Source organism: Harpia harpyja, chromosome 18, assembly GCF_026419915.1.
Source record: "Harpia harpyja isolate bHarHar1 chromosome 18, bHarHar1 primary haplotype, whole genome shotgun sequence".
NCBI lineage: Eukaryota > Metazoa > Chordata > Aves > Accipitriformes > Accipitridae > Harpia > Harpia harpyja.
This window is the reverse complement of record NC_068957.1, coordinates 9,250,959-9,270,424: the sequence shown is the minus strand read 5'-3', so window position 1 is coordinate 9,270,424 and position 19,466 is coordinate 9,250,959. Positions and strand designations below refer to the sequence as shown.

Below are 19,466 nucleotides of genomic sequence, written 5' to 3'. Positions count from 1 at the left end.
ACTCAGCGTTAACGTGTTACTTGACCAGTTTTTCCCTGAACAGTGGAAGTGATTTCTTACATATCTGCCATTTATAGCTGTTCTGACTTTTTAACTAAGGTATGCTTTTTTGGGTTTTGTTTGGGTTTGGTTTTTTTTTTTTTTGTATCTCCTCACACACCTGTACATTTCCTTTATTTTCTTCACATCGTCCTTCACATACATGATGATAACCTGTGGAATGCCGTATCTAGCTGTAAAGAATGGTAGGTGGAAATCCAAGGCTGTAACAGGTGAACTGGTGAGTATTTGGAAAGTGACCCCCTTCTCCCTGGCTGTCTACTCTGTGAAACTTAATTATCTTGAGACCCCTAATGTATTTTGAATTTGGTACAATTAACCAACAGCTCAAAAACATCTAGTGTGGGGGGGTGTGCCTAGACACACAGAGAAATGATTGCATCAGACTCTTTCTCAGAGGAAACTGGCTAGAAGTGAGTTGTGATATGAATACAGCATTCAACAGAGAGGAGCCAAACATTGTTTGCTAGAGGTAGCAAAAAAAGGTCATTGCATCCTGGAATGGTTACCAGTGTGTAAGCCAGAAAACATGCCCACATTTCCAGCTGCTATGCCAAAAGCTAACATGCTAAGCCGTGTGTAGATCTACCATCACAGGCGCACGCTTTTCTAGCACTCTCTAACTCATGGGGATATGTAACTGCTTCACCATTTTACCCACTGTTTCATCTGGCAGACATCTCCATGATCGACTGGTTTAGAAAATCAAACGCCTGACACATCTTGAGCTTCTTAAGGGTGGCTAATGTACCCAAGAGTGTAGCAAGACACCATCTGCAACCGTGCTTGGCCTGGCATGAAATCAGACAGAGGGAGGCTCTTTTCATCTTCTTGCACCTTGAGGTCTGATCCCAGAATAATGTTTTCATTTTAATTGTCTGTCAGTAGGTAATTTTATTCCTGGTGTCAGCATCCACAATAAGCATGAAAAGAGTTTTGCCTCTGGCTGTGGCAGTAATGATAGCCGTAGTAGCTCTTGTCTACATCCTCAAGTCATCCTCAAACTTAAACTGTGAGCTATTCTAGAGAACAAATATATTATTTGTGTATTTTATGCAGGGCCCAACACAATGAGGCCCTGGTCTCCAGATGCTACCATAATACTACTAATAAATAATAACTCAACACTGAGATTAACACTGCCACACAGATTTCTGATTTGGTACATTAACTTCTTACTCTTTTCATGCTGTGAATGTAAGCTGTAGCTGGAGATACAAAGTGCTGTGAAGATTACTGTAAGTACTCTGATCTTCTGAACCCTGAATGGAGGTCGCTGTTGTATAATAAATTGCATTAAAATATAAATGAAAAGAAATCATGTACAATTTTTCCAGCAAGAATTATTCACAAGAAGCTTCATGGAAGAAATGACTGCATTAGCTCCAATAAAGCCATTATTTCTTTCAGGTGGCTGCTTGAAGCTTTGCTAATTGTCTGAAGAAACCTGTATCAGCATCTGATGTGATATTCAGGGCTTCTGAAGACTCCACTTGTCTCAGTGATTTTGCAGAGCTGAGAGAGGTTTTGTTTCACTCATTAGATCAACTAAAGAAATTCTGCTTCATAATAAAATGATTTTCTCTTACTCACCAGAGTGCAAAGATGAGCCAGGCTAGCTGATCCACAGCAGCATGGCTCTTTCAGTCCCACGGGAATGATCCTTGGTCCCATGGGAGTTAAGAGAAAAACCTTTATTGACTGCTGCAATGGAGATTCCTGCTAACACCATGAATGCCAGTTGTTTTTAATCCTGGCAATAAATGGCAATTTTCTCTAACAATGGGAAAGAAAATTGCATCTGAAACCCAGTTTCTCTTCTCCCCACCATGATGTATTTAGGTAAACTTACTATGGTGGTGGGTTTTCTTTTTTATTATAAAGAATAACACCTTAGAATAACAAGATTAGAGCCATTTTCCCTACAAAACATAGTCAGAGGAAATTTGAATTAAACCAAAATCAATAAAGTATGAGCTTTGGAGAACCCAAAAGAAACTATATTCTCAATTCCTCTAGCTATGCACTGGCAGCCTCTGCTGACACAGGCTTGAATCCAACCTGAATTCATCACCAACATCTGAGAGTGCAGATTTTCTTCCAAATTAATGGATCAGCTGGGCTTTAGAGAGAGAAATCAGTAAAGATCTGGTGGGTACCAGTGCCTGGAACAGCTTGCCAGCTCTTTGATTGCCTATCCTGCCTAAGCAGTCACTTCTGTTGACAATATGACAGCAAGTACTATCATGGAAATCAAGCAAAAATATGTTGTGATCTAAATAGATGCACATTCCTAAAGAGGAAAGAGGAAGGGATCTCCCAGTGCTATCTTTCTGCAGGCTCTCCGGCGGGTCCTGTGACCTTGGGGCTCTTCGCCGTTCGGCAACCACAGTCTGCTGCCTGGAGCTTGTCCGAATTTTAAAGCTAACTCCTCTTCGTTGGGGGATGACAGCTGAGAGGGGCTGTGCTGTGTTTTCAAAATGCACAAATATTCCACTGTGAGTAGTAAATGCTGGTGAAAATGTTTCCCTTCCTGTCCTATCAGCTGCCGTGACTCTTGTACTATAAACCAAAGAGTATTTCTGCATAGGGCGTGTATTAACTCTGTTTTGACAGCCCATCTCGGTTGTGCTCATTGGCATACTTAAAATGATGCCTAAAATAACTCTTACATGCTGCATTTTAAGTGATTCAGACACTACTGTGGTTTAAGTTGTACATGCGTGGACCTTGACAATAGAAGAAGGGTGCTGGGGGGTCCATCGTACACAGGTTTTTTTATGCCGATAGAACTGTTTGATACCAAGGTGCTATGCTTTTAACCTCTTCACTGCTGCAGTCTCAGCTGCCCTGGGTCACTAGAGTTCTTTTGGGATTTGAATGAAACCTCAGCCCTTCAGAGAACTTCAGAGCACAGAGCAGAAGCTGTTTTATTAGCTAATACTAACAGGTATTAGTCTAAAAGGTCCTTCTGTTTTATGAGCTATATTTACACATTTAACAGGTAACTTTTTATTGCAATTTACATTTAAGTATACTAGAAGCTTATTCCTTTGTGTGCTATTTAAGAGGATTTTCTTCTATTTCTCTTAATTTGGGGCATTGTTCTGATGGTACTAAAATTGATTCCACTAACAATTCTGGTAATTCAGTGGATATTACTAACTTCCATTTGTTTGGTTCTTTTCATCCAATTCATTCCAGTTCTCTTAAAACCTTTTACTTACTATGCAAATTAGGTATGATACATGTGAGAATGAGTTTGCCTTCCTGTGAAATGCAGCTATTTCTCAAATAAAACATACTAACTGCTTCTAATATTTGCATGGAGAAAATATTTTTTTTTCTACCTAAATATAGAATCAGCAAGTACCTGATATTAATTTTCTCCTGAAGACAAAGAATCAGCATCTAATAGGAGGTGTCTGTCTACTAGTCACAGCAGATGTGTGTATATATATGCACATATATATACACACATATATATATATGTATATGTGTATGTATGCTTCAGTTGCCATGGGCCAGGTTTTGATGACAGCAGTACTATGCATGCAAAACCTAGGTATCTGAAAGCTAACATCTGCCTGATTTCACAATAACAAGTATGTACATTCAGTCAGTGTTTCTGAAAATGGTTCCCAAAATACAATTGCTATTTCCAGCCCTCAGGAGTCGCAGGATCCAGAAATACAACTAGACTCTTATATAACTCACCTTATTGCTATTGTGAGTCAAGCATCAAGGGGCAATTTTTTTTTTAGGGTGCTATAAGTGTTTTATTTGGTAACATGTTACTCGATAAAGAAATGATTAGGCTAATTGAGGGAAAAGCTAGATAGAAATAGGTTAAAGAGGTCTTAAAGTACAGCTTATAAGAATTAAATCTGGCAGTCTTTATTTAGCAGAGACAAAAATAAACATCAAGTTAGCAAACAAAGGACAATAACCGGAAACAAAGTGTGTAAGTGGCACAGTGCTAGAAAAGCAAAGGAACCACTGATATGCCTTATTTTTTCTAATAGCTAATGCATAAAAGGAAAAAAAATGTACATATGTGAAAATACAGACATACCTGTGTATTTATGATATGTTTAACACTACATTGTCTTTTCCATTTTATCTGTCACAACAGCAACTATAACCAAGTGAAGATTGTTGCGAGGTAGATGGATATAAATCATCTTTAACTTGACCTATGGGCTTGATTTAAAGATGCGGACTCCCCACCTGCACATAGTTTTGTCCCCTTACTCTCCAGAATAGTAGAAAAACAAGTTAATATTATTATCAGGTATGGTTATGCTCCCAAATTGCACTTTGTTGTCATCAATCTGATAATACCTAGGTTCTCCCTGGCATCTCAGTTCCACATGTGTATTTATTATTTGTATTACCATAGCGCTACAAGACCCTGTTACGGATCAGAATTGACACAAAGGATGGTCCTGCCCTGACAGCTTTACAAAGTATGAAATGAGAGAACTGAGAAATACAGGCAGGAGAGGCAGCATAAAGAAATGTGACACTGTATTGTAGACATTACAGGAAAGAAACGTTTTAAGCAGAGCTCTGAAGCAAAATTATCAGTAATTTTTGGGCTGTTTATAGGATCCTCAGAAATAAAAGGCAGCCAAAAGAATGCACAAAAGAACCTGTTTAAACGCATTACAAGTGGGTTGTGAAAACTGGCATTGTGGGCTGACTGGAGCTGCGGTTAGATCTCAGCAGTGAATGGAAATGGCAAGTAAGGTGAAGACAGGCTACCGGGGCCTCCCAAAGTAAAGACATGTAGGTAAGGATCAACATGATAGAGTAGGCTGAGCCAGCACAGGGATGAAAAGAGAGGAATAACACGGCGAAAATGACAGACTAAAAAAAATGGTCTTTGTAGCAGCGTTCTCAATAAGTATAAGCAAGACAAGGTTATATTTTCCAAGGCCAAAGGAAAGGATGTTGCAGTAATTGAGATTTGAGAAGATGGGAGTTTTAGCTATATGGACAGATTTAGACATAGTCTGAACATAAAGGGCTAGGGAAAGGTCTGAGTCAAAGATGATTACGTACAGGCAGATAATAGTGTAATAGATAAAGTAGAGAGTACTTGTGGGAGAAGACTTGACACTATTTTAACTGTACTGAGCTTAAAGTGACATTAGGGTTGTCAATTAACCAGTTTTTATCCAGATGGTCCAGGGATTGGAGGCTGGAGCGTTTGTGTGCCGTCTGACCCAGGCACCATATGCTGCAATACAAAAGAACAAGGACCAGGCTCAGAAATGCAGAGACAGCCTAAACATCCCACAACCCTACTCGCATAGAAAACTTTAATAACGTACGCTCTCGCAGATCCAAATAGCCATCGGGTGAGTCATCAATCAGGTGACTCAAAGCACGTTTCTTCCAGTTCGCATCATCTTTGGGCATCTGACCATGCAGTTGTGGGACTCACGGGGCGTTTGTGACTGCGTGCAGCAGAAGGTGAAGTCCCACTGAACAGTCATAAGAAGGTAATACAGACACAAGCCAGGAGTTTAGTTAGGAAAGCATGGCAATCTGCAGTGAAGAGGCATAGCTGTGAAAAATCTGAGTGGAAATTGTTGTTTGAACTGTGGTTGTAGTACACATTATCTGGGGATAAAATGTAGAGTGACTATAGGAACAATGCAAGGTGAAAGGCCTGGTTAATATCTACTGGAAGCTGGAAGGCATGTAGGAAAAAGCCCCTCAAAAATGTGCCAGTAGGTGGGTTAGAAATGTAGGAGGAAAAAAAGGGAGAGGACAGTCACCAAACAAGGGTGGAGAGTATTTCACTTGACAGATTAGGGTGGAATAATAGTTGCGATCATTAAAGGTCATATGAGGAAGAGGCTGTCTGAGACTTTGTCTTTTTAAAGAAATGCAAGGGGCATAAGCCAGGTTGGAAAAGATCTAGGACAAAATTGATGGAAGGAAATTTATGAGAGCATTTGTGGAGAGCACTCTTAGTGATCTGAGCCATGAAGTGTCAGAAATGAGTAAGGCAAAAAAAAAAAATCTTTCTAGTTTTCATGATGTCAGAGAAAAGCTTTAAAATGTGATCTGAATGACACCTTGAGTGAATCATCAAATAAGAAGGATCCTCTGTGTGTATACACAGACATATACGTAGACCAATAAACGTATACCTTTACATATAAATGTCTACATATAAACCAATACATTGATTTATGATTTACAGTTGGAAATACCACACTGGAATCAATCAAAGCAAGACTTCAAAATTGCATCCGTGAATTTTCTAGCTAGTCTTTACTGAAAGGATGATGTCAGAAGCAAAAGTGTATCATGCTCGAAGACAACAGACAAGATTGCCTGTGTGAGGGAGGTGAACCAACATTGCATCTCCTTTTGCTTGCTGCTTGCTTCTGCTGCTTATTAATGTAAAACACAGAGTTCCATGCTTATTGTAGAAAAATGTTTTTTACTCCAGAAACATTTTTTTCCATATAAGAGGCACCAGCCCAATTCCCTTGTGGTTTTTTGGTTTTGATTTTCTAAAGTTTTTGGAATTCCAGATGTAAATTGTTGATAGTAAAGGAGACACCTAAAAGTAATGAATAAAATTAATTTAAAAATGATTGTCTTGTGGCTCCTGCTGAAAGTACTTCTTGTCTGGCACAAATGCATGGTTCACCTCAAAGTGCCTTTAGCTCAGTCAGCTCTTCAGAGGGTGTAACTGCTTGTTCATAGACAACAAATGACTGGCAATATTAAACCAGAGAAAGACTTTTTCAGGAAGATATGGAAAAGCAGAGGCGATGATTGTTGGTATGATGCTTGCAAACTGGCAGGTGACGATCTTCCTCCCAAAGGAGCTGGCGCCGGCACCGCGCTGGTGTGAGGTGGGCACCGTTGGAGCTGCGAGATCTGGGTTAAACCCAGTATGAAGCTCCTAATCACTTGGGATCATGAAGGAGTCCAAAGGTTATTTCGTTTTATATTGTTTTCTTTCTTTTTTTCCTTTGATCAGCTCTTCTGTGGTATCCAGTCCTGAGAGCAGGGAGAGGCATTGTCCCTCCACTGATAGGGGAACAAGTTAGGGCCAGCCACACCACCGGAGAAACTGGACACAGTTGTTTTGTAACTGAAAAATATGTTTTATAACATCAAAATGTTTTATAATATCGCAAATCCCCCTTTCCTGAGAGCAGATAGCATCAGACAGCAAAGGGTCCCCGAATCACCACCTTGCCCTCTAGATGTACGCAGCTGCTCTTTGTGCGTTGGCAATGGTCCATTTTACAAAGGATTTTTTTGTTTTTTTAAACTTACATGAATAATGCTCCTGGCATCTGCATCACCAATTCTTTTACTTCTTACCAGTATTTATGCCAACGGCATCCTGGCCTGTATCAGAAATAGTGTGGCCAGCAGGAGCAGGGCAGTGATTGCTCCCCTGTACTCAGCACTGGTGAGGCCGCACCTCGAGTCCTGTGTTCAGTTTTGGGCCCCTCACTGCAGGAAAGACATTGAGGTGCTGGAGCGTGTCCAGAGGAGAGCAACGGAGCTGGTGGAGGGTCTAGAGCACAAGTCTTATGAGGAGCGGCTGAGGGAACTGGGGTTGTTTAGCCTGGAGAAAAGGAGGCTGAGGGGAGACCTTATCGCTCTCTACAACTGCCTGAAAGGGGGATGTAGCGAGGTGGGTGTTGGTCTCTTCTATCAAGTAGCTAGTGATAGGACGAGAGGAAATGGCCTCAAGTTGTGGCAGGGGAGGTTTAGGCTGGATATTAGGAAAAATTTCTTTACTGAAAGGGTTGTCGGGCATTGGAACAGGCTGCCCAGGGAAGTGGCGGAGTCACCATCCCTGGAGGTGTTCAAAAAACGCGTAGACGTGGCACTTCAGGACATGGTTTAGTGGGCATGGTTGATGGTTGGACTCGATGATCTTGAAGGTCTTTTCCAACCTAAATGATTCTGTGATTATTTGTAGTCAAGGAGCATCCAGAAGGCTTGGGCCGCTGGGGTGCCTCTGGTCGTTAACGGCCATCGGCCGGTTGACTCGACCTGCTTTATACCGGACGCCTCTCCCGTGTTTTCCTTTCCTTCTCCTCCTTTTCCCCTGGCTGTTTCATTTAGGAGCGCTCTGCTTGGCAAGGGGGGGGGTGCTGGCAGCACCCCGAGCTGCCCAGGGCCCCGCGGCGGACCCGCTCCCCTCACGGCCTCGGCCGGCTCCTTCCCGCCACCGCCCCTCGGCCGCCAGCGCCGCCCTCTAGGACTACAACTCCCGGCAGCCCCCGCGGCCCCGCGGACTACGCCTCCCGGCAGGCGCCGGGCCGTCACGTGAGCGGGCGGGGTGGGCCCGCGCGGGGCGGGCAGCGCTCGGCGCCGCACTCGGGCCCGCGACGGTGAGGGCGGCCGCGTTGCGGTGAGTCTCCGTGGGGCCCGGGCTGGGCAGCGGGGCTACCCCCGGCGGCCTTCGCCCCTGTCCCCGCACCCCCAGCCCCTCCCCGCGCCGGGGATCCTTTCCTCCCGTCCCCCTTTCCCTCAAGTATGCCCGGGGCGGCGGGGGGGGGGGCTGCTGCCGGCCCGGGCCTTCCCTCAGGGCACGGCACACCTCGCGTCCCCCGTCGCTCGCCTCTTCGCCTCCCGGGGTGGTCTGGGGGTCACTGGAGGCTTTCGCGAGGGCCCCCCTTGCCGCCCTGAGCGCTCTGGGACCCCCCCACCCTGCCGCCACCTCCATCGCCGGCGGGCCGCGGTGCCGGGCCGCCTGCCGGCAGTCACCTGTGGCCGGGCCCTGCGGCTGGCGGGACTCGGCTGCGTGTTGCTGTTGGGCTCCGGCTTCTCCTGACTCACGCCCTGATGCGCTGGATCGATCTGGAAGCGAGACGTTGCTGAAGTGCATAGCCCAGCGTCACGGCTTAGCAGGGACACCTTTGAACTGTAATTTTTTACCTTCCCTGTAAAAAGAAATCCTCTCCTGCGAGGCGAAAATACTTCGAGTGCTCTTGATTCGCTTTCAGACTTTTAAGCCGCTGCCGTATTCATTTCTGACTGGCTTAAATTTTGTTCTGAAGCATGTGACTTCTTCCAGTGTTCGCGGCTGAAAAGCTGAAACCTTCCATTTCAGAGCAAACGTTTTTAGTTGAGTTAAACCAAGGAATGATTTGAAGATGATAGATTGTTTCTGCTTGCTAGTCTTTGTGCAGTCAAAAAGCGTAATTCCTACTTTGCGTGATGGGTGGTTTTTGGTTTGTTTGCTTCTGTGGTTTTTTTTTTTTTTTTTCCCAGATGTACATGTAACTAAGAGCATAAGAAGGGCATTAGCTTTTTTTCTTTTCACAGAAAGCCCCATTTTTCTTGGTGCTATAGAAAGCAACATAGGCAAATTCAGTTTTAAAATTGTGTAGATGTTAGGTCTTTTGCAGTTGGCCTGTAGATTGACTTGTCATGATAGGCGCTAATCAAAACTATATATGTTTAAAAAGTACCTTGGCTCTACTGCATAATACCTGTTTTGGGACATTATTGTGCTCATTGCTTGCTAGTAGTCATATATTTGTTTATCATTAACCAGATGTGAAGGGCAGATATCTCATGGTACAGGATTCGCACTGTGCAAAACCAGAACCTCTTCCCTGCTATAGTTTTCTTTTTAATGTTAATTTGTGGTTTAGGTGGTTAAAAAAGTTAGGCTGCGCAGTTATTAACAAAGCTGGTAAGCACAACAAGCCTTAACACACAGAACTTTTGGGGCTGTATGTAGCTTCATGGTGTGGCAAACGTCACGAGGTGAGATATAGAAGTGTTTTCAATAAACGCAGAATTTTCCCTTTTTGTGCTGTTTATCATTCTATGCTTGGTCAGAAGGAAACTTCCAAAAGACGCACTTGCTGAAGAGACGAGCTTGTAGCATCACTGGGGTTGAGCAAACTCTAGTGTTAATGTATTCCTGATATGTAGAGTTACAGTGTTAACTAACAATAGTTAATTTAGAATGCAAGACTAATTTAATGAGAAGTAACTGTAAATCTTTGATATTGTGTGTGTTCTTTTAAAGGAGACAACATACTAATTTTTCTAAGAACTTGAATCAGGTAAAATAAGTTTTGTTTCATGGTCTATTCCTTCTGACTTTGCTGAGTTACACAGCAGCTTTCATATGAAAGTCATTCCTGAATGTATTTGGGAAAAGAAACAAAGAAATGGCAGTATTCTTTGGGAAGGGATGAGAGAGGAAATGCTTAATTGTGTGCAGAAAGATGCCCAAATATGTATGGGGAACATAAGCATGGTTAAAAGTCTGTGTAAGAGTTACACATTAGAAACATTTCAAAACCGTATCTTGAAGTTTTAGAAGAGAAAGTTCTCCTCAGTTCCAACTACTTGTATCAGGAGGCTTGGCATCAAGATAAACCATAAAAAGAACTAGTACTGTTTGTTTCCTTTCTCCAGAATGTTTTTAGTAGCAACTATTCTGGGGTTTTGCTTCCTTTCTGAAGTTTTTAAAAAAGTAATGTCAATTGAAATATTCTGGCAGCGCTAACAATGTCTTCCTACCTGTTCCATTCCTGTCAGGGGCCAGCTACAGCACGAAAGTCAGATGTTGTTTGAAAGTTGAAGGAATGAACACACTGTTGTCTTCTCGTGTCGCGTCTCTATTTTCTACAACTGAAATGACTTATTAAACCTGGAGGCTTCTGAGCAAGAGAAAACTAAAGTAAGTAGACTTTTCAAGTAGACTGGGTTACACTTCTGTGTAAGAGGGTATGTGTGTTTTTCAACAAAATTTAAGTAATTGGTGTGCAGCCTCTTTGCTGGGTTGTTGCATGTAATGAATGGAAAGGCTGTATGCCAGAGACTGTGTGATGTGACTGGACCCATTAATGCATTAATATACATAGGCAGATGTGGAATACAGAAGTATTAAACTTCCTGTGCCCAGCAAAGTACCTGCTTGTTACTTCAAAGAGAGCATACCCAAAAGTATGGTGCTGCCCCATGAATGATTTAGGTGGGATAGTCCCAATCTCCCCTTTCTTAGGGATTGAAGCAAAGAATGGTTTGTGGATGATTTCATCGTAGTCCTTAGTCTACTTCTTTTTAAACAGAGACAAACTCAGAATGGTACTTTCTCCGTGGTATTATGTGTATTCAGAGAAGCAATTCATGTAGTGGAAGAAGGAACTAAACACAGCAGATGAAAGAGGATGAGTCTGATGCATCGGTTATACAAGTTCTCAAAGGAAAGTTGGAGGAAAGCCTGCGTAGGGGATGTCATTTTAACCATTACAGTGTCATTTTTTTTATACAGTATATCATTATATAACAGATAGAATTTCCATTTCTCTGGTGGAATCATCAGTTAAATCTTTAGCAATAGAACTACAGTGGCCTAAGGGGATATCTTTCAAGAAGAATGAGCAGAGAGCAACTGAAGGCTTTCTTAATAGAAAACTTTGAAGCTGTATTTGCTATCCCATAGGCTTTCCTGTCAACCACATCAGCTTTTGACAATGTGGGAGGTATACATTCCCTGCAGGGGGTGCAGAGTAGAGAAAATAGACTGGGTGGGTTTAGAAAGCCACAGATCAGCCTTCAGGCATAGGTTTCCTACAGATGTAATGCTGATTCTAGAGGTAATGTGACAAATGGTTCCTAAAAAAACCCACTCACTTCTGTCATGCCACCTAATATGGCTAGATTTAACAGCTACTTGCTGTGCAGGGCTACATGCATAGAGGGAAAACTACTACTTTCTTTGATCCGCTCGCATGACTGAACTTCCGCTTTAGAACTCAGTTACCAGAGTAAATATTAAGAAAAAGTCAGGAAAGAAGATAATCATGACAAGAGAAAGATATTATGCATAGAACAAATACAGGAGAAGCAATAAGCGAGTACAAGTGGACAGAAATAATTGTTAGCATAAATTACAAGGAATAGACCTCTGACAGTTGCTAGAAAACAAGCCTTAGCAAATAGTTATGTTTATTACCACTGAAGTAGGTGCTGCTTTTCCTTGTTACTGTGATATAAAGCATGAGAAATCTCTTAACTAACAGATCAGAGCCGTTCAGCAGATGAGTTACTCAGTGTCCATGATGGCATGCATCCTACTGTATCATCTTTTTGTGAGAGAGCTTGTAATTCTCTTAAAAGAAAGCTTGCCAGGATAAAAGCCAGGGATATCACCCTAAGCTACATTTTCAATATAATTTGAAAGGAGGAAGCAATTGAGTTGATAATTAGAGAAAGTAATGTTACAAACTTTTATGTTAGCTCTTGTTGGAAGTTGTAATTTACTTTGAAAATAGGGTAGGAGTCAAATTCCATGAGAAGTTAAGACAGTGAAAGAAGACCTTCATATGGAGACAGGAGAAATACCAATCAAGACAGAACTGAAGATTTTTTACTTCCTCTGGCTATTATTTATAAAACATGTGGCTACCATGTACAAGCTACAAGTTGTTTTTTCTTTTTTTTTTTTTGAAGAAACATATACACAGAAGTGCATAGGATCTGGTGGCACTGAGAAAATGTTTGCCAGACTTTCTACCAAGCTGTTGCTACTTGCTGCCATTTGTAGAACTTCATTGTCAGGATATTATTTTTTGTTAGTGCAAGGTCTTCCTTCTAATATCTTCAAAACTACCTGGTATAGTGAGCCTGTAAAATAGCAGCCAGCAGGCAACTGGCATGCTTCTAATTTGTTTGCTGAATTAGCAGTCACTTGACTGTTGTGAACTTTTGTTCGTTTGCACTTGTTCATGTTGAGTCCTTTGAGGACAATGACTTGCCCTTTCAAATACAGGGCACATTAGGGAACAAGAGAACGCTTTTTCTGGGAGAGGGAGTGTTTCTGATTCTTCACAAAAAAATTCAGCAGTCCGTGTTGAGTTGTAAAGCTTGCCATTCCCAGTCTAGTAGAGAATTGGCAACATGAGGGATTGTGGAGTGCATTTTTCTTAAAGACAGGAAGCCTGGTGGAGAATTGCATTGACCAAACAGGTAGCTCCAGATCGCAAGTTTTTTTTGTAAGTGATACTTTTTTTGTAGGATACAGAAATTTTTTATAATGCATTACTGATGAATTTGATTAACTGACTCAAACTTCTGTGCAGAAGGGCAAATACTAGTGTGCATTCTGTATGCGCAGTATCCCATGGAGACTTGTACTGCTAGCATGCTTTTTGTGTTCTAGTTAGGGCTTGAATTGAGAAGGCTTTCAAAGAGACTTGAAAATTCGTATGGTTTCCCTGGAAAATGTAGGTTTAGTAAGTACATGCGAATGGGAGCTAGCATTTAGACATTAAGGGACAAGACCCACTAGTGGCATAATCCAGTCTCAGATCAGTAGAATCATGAGGATTCACCTGAGGGAAAGGTAAGGGCTGCAGACTCCATTACCAAGAGGTTACACTTGGAAGGGTTTTACACCCTGTTACTGTGATGGCAAAGAAGAAATAGGAGATTCTGTGACCTAGCAGTCCATGTTGACTCCAAAGATCCACTCTGGAATAAGTGCAGGTAGAAGCTCATGACTTGATACGCAAAGGTGGTTTGTTGGTGTGCATCATAGGTATGATTTGCCCTTAAACTGATGGTAAGAAATCCTAAGTGCTCTCTTAAGTGGTTTAATAGAACCTCTTCCTTTTCCTGTTTTGATGATATTTACATCTCACAGGTAAGTCAGTTTTCCTTTCTTTCTGTTTGCCATCAGTTGCATAATGAGTGACAGGTAATTGATACTGGCCACAAGTAAATACATGTAACTGTGTTGTCTGAATTGGCATTGCTCTAGGCATGTTTTTGATGTCAGTACTACATGACTGTTTGAAGCTGGAATGCTCTGCCTTATGTTACTTACTTTTTTTGTAGCTTCGTTAAACTTTGGAGACTTCTGCTACCTTATTTTTGCTTCCGTTGTCGAATATAGTTCCTTTGTGCTAAATTATAACTAGTTAAATGAGTGTGAAAGAGATGTATTTATTTCTATGGACTTGATTAGTTGGCTGTAGGACTTCGGTCTCACTATGTTTCTTTTTGGTTGATTGGTGCTATTTGGTTAGGGACAGCTGAAGTCTGGAAAACTGCCTTCATTACTGTAGATCTTTGTTGTGACTTGTTTTGTATTCCTGTATATCTTTATTTCTAATTCTAAAATTTTATTAACCTTTAATGAGATGAATGACTACTCTTGACTTCATTAGATTAAATGCTCATTTACTAGTGTTAAAGATGCTGATGCTTATTTTGGTGACTCTCTGATATGATAACTTAGATGCTGTTGTTGGCTTGACCCTTCAGGACTGTTACTTTTTCATATTTATTTTTTTTAAAGGATTTGTGCTCCTTTCTGCTTGGTACTTGGAGGGAAATACTTTTTTTTTTTTTCTTTTTTCTTCTCCCTTCATGGTTGTCTTAGCTTAATTTTGGTACTGTCTTAGAAATTCCTAGACTTCTGCTCTATTCTATATGTTATTTCTGAAAACCTGTGTATTAGGTGTTATCTCTTCTGTGCAGTCGTGGTGCTGACAGATGTGGTTTTGTTTTTAGGACTTTGTATTTTATGCTTTTAATTTTATTATGGGAAGCACAAGACATTATATTCATACTGGCTCTGTAGGTTGTTACTGTACCAAATAAAACTCTACAGTCTTTTTGTAATACCAGCATACCTTGTCATTATAAACCTGCTTTTTCATTTTTTGCATCCTCTGTTTAAATGAGGGTACAAGCAGCTTTTTCTATATACCTGCACTAACTTACATTTACCTCTCAAACAGTGAAAAATTGTTTACTAATACAGTACTATTTTTCTTCTCTTTGAAATAATTCCTTGTTTGGTATCAGGTCTAACTATGAAAATAACTTCATTTATATCTAGACTGGCAGATGCCGTGCAGATCTTGAATGATTAACCCAGCACACTGATTGCTTTCAAGTGTCATATAATTGTTCAATTGTAACTGTAACTCTTTTTAGAAGTGCTCTAATTGTTTTCTGAATTACTATGATAGCAAATGAAGGGGCTTAGTAAATTTTGTAACTATATTGTTAGGAGAGGCCTTGGAGATGCACAGACTTTTAATTCTTGAACAAATCATTATCTGGAGCAGGATTATGCGAACTTTGGTGTTATCCTGTGTCATGGTTATTGATGTGTGACAGAAATTGGAATGCTTCTAGAATATACTCAGTAAAACTTTTTGTTGTTCATTTTTACTGTATTGACAAATCTGATTCTGGTAAAAGAAAATAATTCTCATGCTTATCCTGTTACCCTTATTTTTATATATATGTGTGTGTGTGTATATATATATGTATATACACACAAAAAAACCCTAACCCAAACCAAACTGTTTCAACTATAGTAATATGTGTCACTAATGTTTCTTCACATGATGTTTACCTCTTACTCAGTATATTCTGTAAATATCTTGTGTATGGTAATTTAGCAGTTTAATTTCCTCAACTTTTCCAGATTAACATATTGAACATTACAGACTATACAAAGTTAAAAGCTTAATGTAAAATGAAGTGGTGTCAAAATTGTTGTTGCTCTAAATTATTAATATAGGTACAAATTTGAAAGCCTTTTTTTTTTTTTTCTCCTCCAAAGTTTTAATCTGGTGATGGAGGGTCAAAAATATTAAATACCTGGAAAGTGGTGCTCACAATTTACTTGATGCAGTTTACTTGATCTCAGATGTTTGTGGTAGTAATCCTTTGGTAGATGCAGATTATGTTGTGTTTGGGCACAAACTAGTTCTTTAAATGTATAAAGATTTTAGGTTGATGCAAGCCTGGCTCAGTTACACAATAGCTACAAATTAATTGGCGTGATTCTGGTGTGAAAATGAAGCCTTAAAAGGACCAGCAAAATGTCAAATGAGCTTTAATTTGTTCCTGGATCATTAAACGGTGAGAACTACTTTCACCAGGCTGTTGTCAATCTAAACATGGTTTACAAGAGTCTTGGTCGTCTTTCCAAGCTGCACTGCACACATGCCCTAACCTGTTGGCAGTGAAGAAGCTTAAGGAAAGAGTAGCTGGTCTTTTCAGGTTTCTTAACCCTCAAAAGCCTATGTACATGTTTTAAAGTTTATTTAGATTTTCTGTGTGGGCATATACTTGTGTCTGTTGGCATTTATTCATAAAGAGCAGACAGGATCCTTGAGCTGACTTCTTAAAATCTGGCCTTCAGTGCCTACCCTTTCAAATGTTGTTGTACCTCCATCCCCATGAATCCTAGGAAACTCAAGTATAAATATAATCTTTAATGAAAATACAGATCCCAAGTAGTTTAATTGTTATTGTAAGATCATTGGAGCCTGCGTTTCTTGGTAGTGTTACTATATTAAGTTCTGGTAACCTTAACAAAGCTTTGTTTATTAGTTCAAGTTAAATCCAGTAAAATAGCTTTGTCTCCTTGCTGTTCTAGATTCAGGGAAGAATGTTCAGCTGTGTGTAACTGCAGAATATCACAAAGGTGTCTGATTTGTTTTAAATTTGCAGAGTAATTGTACTTCTGTTCAGCTGCTGACAAGCGTGAGGTTTGTATGTTTTTCAATTTTTGTGCGAGTCTAGAAGTACATATGGGTGATACTGGGGAATAAAATGTGTTTGCAGTGGAAAACTACTTGCAAGATTTTTCCCTGTGTGGAAGGACTACTGCTGCTCTGTGATAATGAGAAAGTTGTAGCTATTTTAAGACTATGATGGAGTATGTTTTTGAATTGTTCATGGCAATATTACTTTGGGAGGTTGCCAGAAGCTGCTTCTACAGTTGACAGAAAAAGAAATAATATTATAAAGGGAAATATTTCGTGTTCATTTTAAATGTTTTTGAAAACTTGTTTGCTGTTTTGATACAGAGGAGTCCACTTCTTTAAGGGTGTGTCCTTGTTTGATGGGTACTTTTAAATGAGAACTTAATCTTGTCTGTTGCCTGAAGATCACAGAAGCATAGAGTAATTCAGGTTGAAAGGGACTTCAGGAGGTCTCTAGTTCAACCTCTTGCTTAAAGCAGGATCAGACCCAGTTGCTCAAAGCTTTGTTCAGTTGGGTCTTAAAAACCTCTGAGAATGGAGACTGCAACCTCCCTGGGCCCTGTTTTCACTGCCTGATTGCCTTTACGGTACAAAAGTAGGGTGGGTTGTTTTTTTTTATTTCCTTAAATCAAGCTGGAATCTAGTTTGTTTTGGTTTCTGTTGTGTGTTGTCCTCTCATCACTTTGAGTACCCTGTCTCTGTCTTCTCAGTAACCACCTCAAAGGTAGTGGTGGGCAGCTGAGAGTCCCGCTGAAGCTGTCTGTTCTTCAGGCTGAACAATTCCCAGCTTCCTCAGCCTCTCATTATAGGGCAGGCATTCCAGGTCCTGGTCTTCTTGGTGACCCTCTGCTGAACTCCCTGCAGTTTATCAATGCCTGTCTTGTACTGGGGTCCAAAAGTGGACATTGTTCTAAATGCTAATGGGTGTTCTATAATGTAAAGTTTAATTACTTGACCACTGTTTACTTACAGAAATTGGGGAAATGTGGGTGGTTATAAATGTGCTTATTAGTATTTGTGTTTTTAAAGTGTGATTGGATTTCAAAGCAAAATTCAGGTAGCATTAAAAGAATTCTTCCACTTACATACTGATGAAATAATGTGCATTGATTTTAGTGAAAATATTTGATGGTTTAAAAAAAAAAATCTGACAGATAACACCTTACCTTCAATACATACTTACTCAACTTAATTAGCTCTGAATAAGTCTAGTTTGCATCATTAAAATGTTGGAAGTGAAACGGTAGTTGGTTGTAATTCTATAATGAAATATTCTGTAGAAATTGAAGTCAGTGAGTGAATTAATTCTCAGTATGTTTAAAGAAATCGGTCTCGTGGAGAGTTGGGGGAATTTTACACAAAGTAAACTTACATACACAGAAACACACGCACAAAGGTCTGCTGCGAGAGCTCCACAGACATCTTGTTTGTTTGAAGTGGCCTAGTGGGGTGGCAGCGTGGAGGGGAGACAAGCTCTGGGCTGCTGTATTGTCAGGTTCTATAAAGAGAAATTTTTCTGAGAATCTGAAGGGATCTCTGCTAAGTCCTTTTAATTTACACTGAGGTTTGGAAAAGTTGTAGTCAGTGTTCTGGAGTCAGATGATTATTTCAGAATCATAACTCACCTTATGTAATGCTATACTTCAGCCAAAGCTTAGTGAATGTGCAGTAAGGGAGGAAATCATATAGAAAGCAAAGAAAGAAACAGAAGGCTTTTAAAACACTTCTTACTCTTCCCTCTGTGAGCAGCAGAAGTATGCTACGATTGGAGGTAGTATTGAAAGGCATAAGGAATGTCCAAACAAGCTTTTGTTCTTAGGAGCTTAGGCAGTGGGTTGGCACAGAGGTGAGTGTCCAGGATACTGGGTGGGCTTGTGTGACCTCTGCTGAAGCTTGTCTTTCTGTGGCTTTGCTGGTGGAGTAGCTGCGGTTTTAAGATCAACAGCTAGCTTGGGTGTGCCTGTACCTGCTGCAGTCAAAATTTCCATTTTGCAGGGCAGATCTATTCAGGGTTGCCACATCTTTTAAAAGTCACTTTTCTAGGGCTTGTTTATGCTCACTTGTCTCTCAGGGTTGGTGCAGCCTTAATTTAAATTTATGTGAGCTCTAGTTAAAACCACTTTCTATGCTGACATAGAAAAACTGGGGCTGCTGTGCCTTTGTCTCGGCTGGTAATTCTCACTTAAAATATGAACAAAACCCACTTCATATGGAAAACATTTTAAAAGAAGCTTCTGAGTAAATCTACCTTTTACCTTTATAAATATCTGGTTATTAGGAAACTTAAGCTTCTATAAATTAAGCAGAGTCATCTGACCCAATATTGGATGTTCACAAGTTAACAAAGCAGTATAGAAAAAGTTTTACCTTAAGTTTTATAGTATGTAAGATATTGCAAGGAAGGAAAAACTGTGAAGATATCTTCTCTTAATCTTCTAAATTTTATAGTCAAAACATTAGTCTCCAGTGTTGCAATAGTTTTTCTGTGGAGGGTAGTTTGAAAGAACAATGATTTAATGTTGATTGCTAATAGCTTTTCATGTAAATTGTTGGTGTGCACTAGAATTAGTTCAGGACCCCTCTGTTTCAGTGTTTGGAGAAGGCTGAGACTGCTGGAGACCCAGAAAGGAAGAAATACCTCCACATGACAGGGTCACACAGGCTCTGCGATATTCAAAAGCATTTTTCTTCATTTTCCAACTTTATGTCTGGTTGTTCTTTTTTTTTTTTTTTTTTTTTGTGGAGGGGTGTGATTTTTATACTGATAAGCCATATCACTGAATATTACAGTTTTAAATACAATGTCAGGTTTCCTATGTTTTCTTTATGAGATGTGGAAGACTTGGGCACTGTAAGGAGGTAAGAAAGCTG

General features: G+C 40.4%; 1 protein-coding gene across 6 annotated transcripts in view; it reads left to right on the top strand.

The window, feature by feature from the left end:
• The first annotated feature begins 8,376 nt into the window (after positions 1–8,376).
• The window catches only part of MTM1 (myotubularin 1), a 45,516-nt gene continuing 34,426 nt past the window's right edge, over positions 8,377–19,466 (top strand). For 3 of the 6 annotated variants that reach the window (XM_052813317.1, XM_052813313.1, XM_052813318.1), the window contains exons 1-2: positions 9,261–9,280; positions 10,618–10,759. The gene's annotated coding sequence lies outside the window, so the exon portion shown is untranslated. Of the gene's footprint in view, positions 8,468–9,260; positions 9,281–10,617; positions 10,760–16,486; positions 16,599–19,466 lie in introns of those variants that run through there. The other 3 variants (XM_052813315.1, XM_052813319.1, XM_052813316.1) reach the window with 2 other exon arrangements.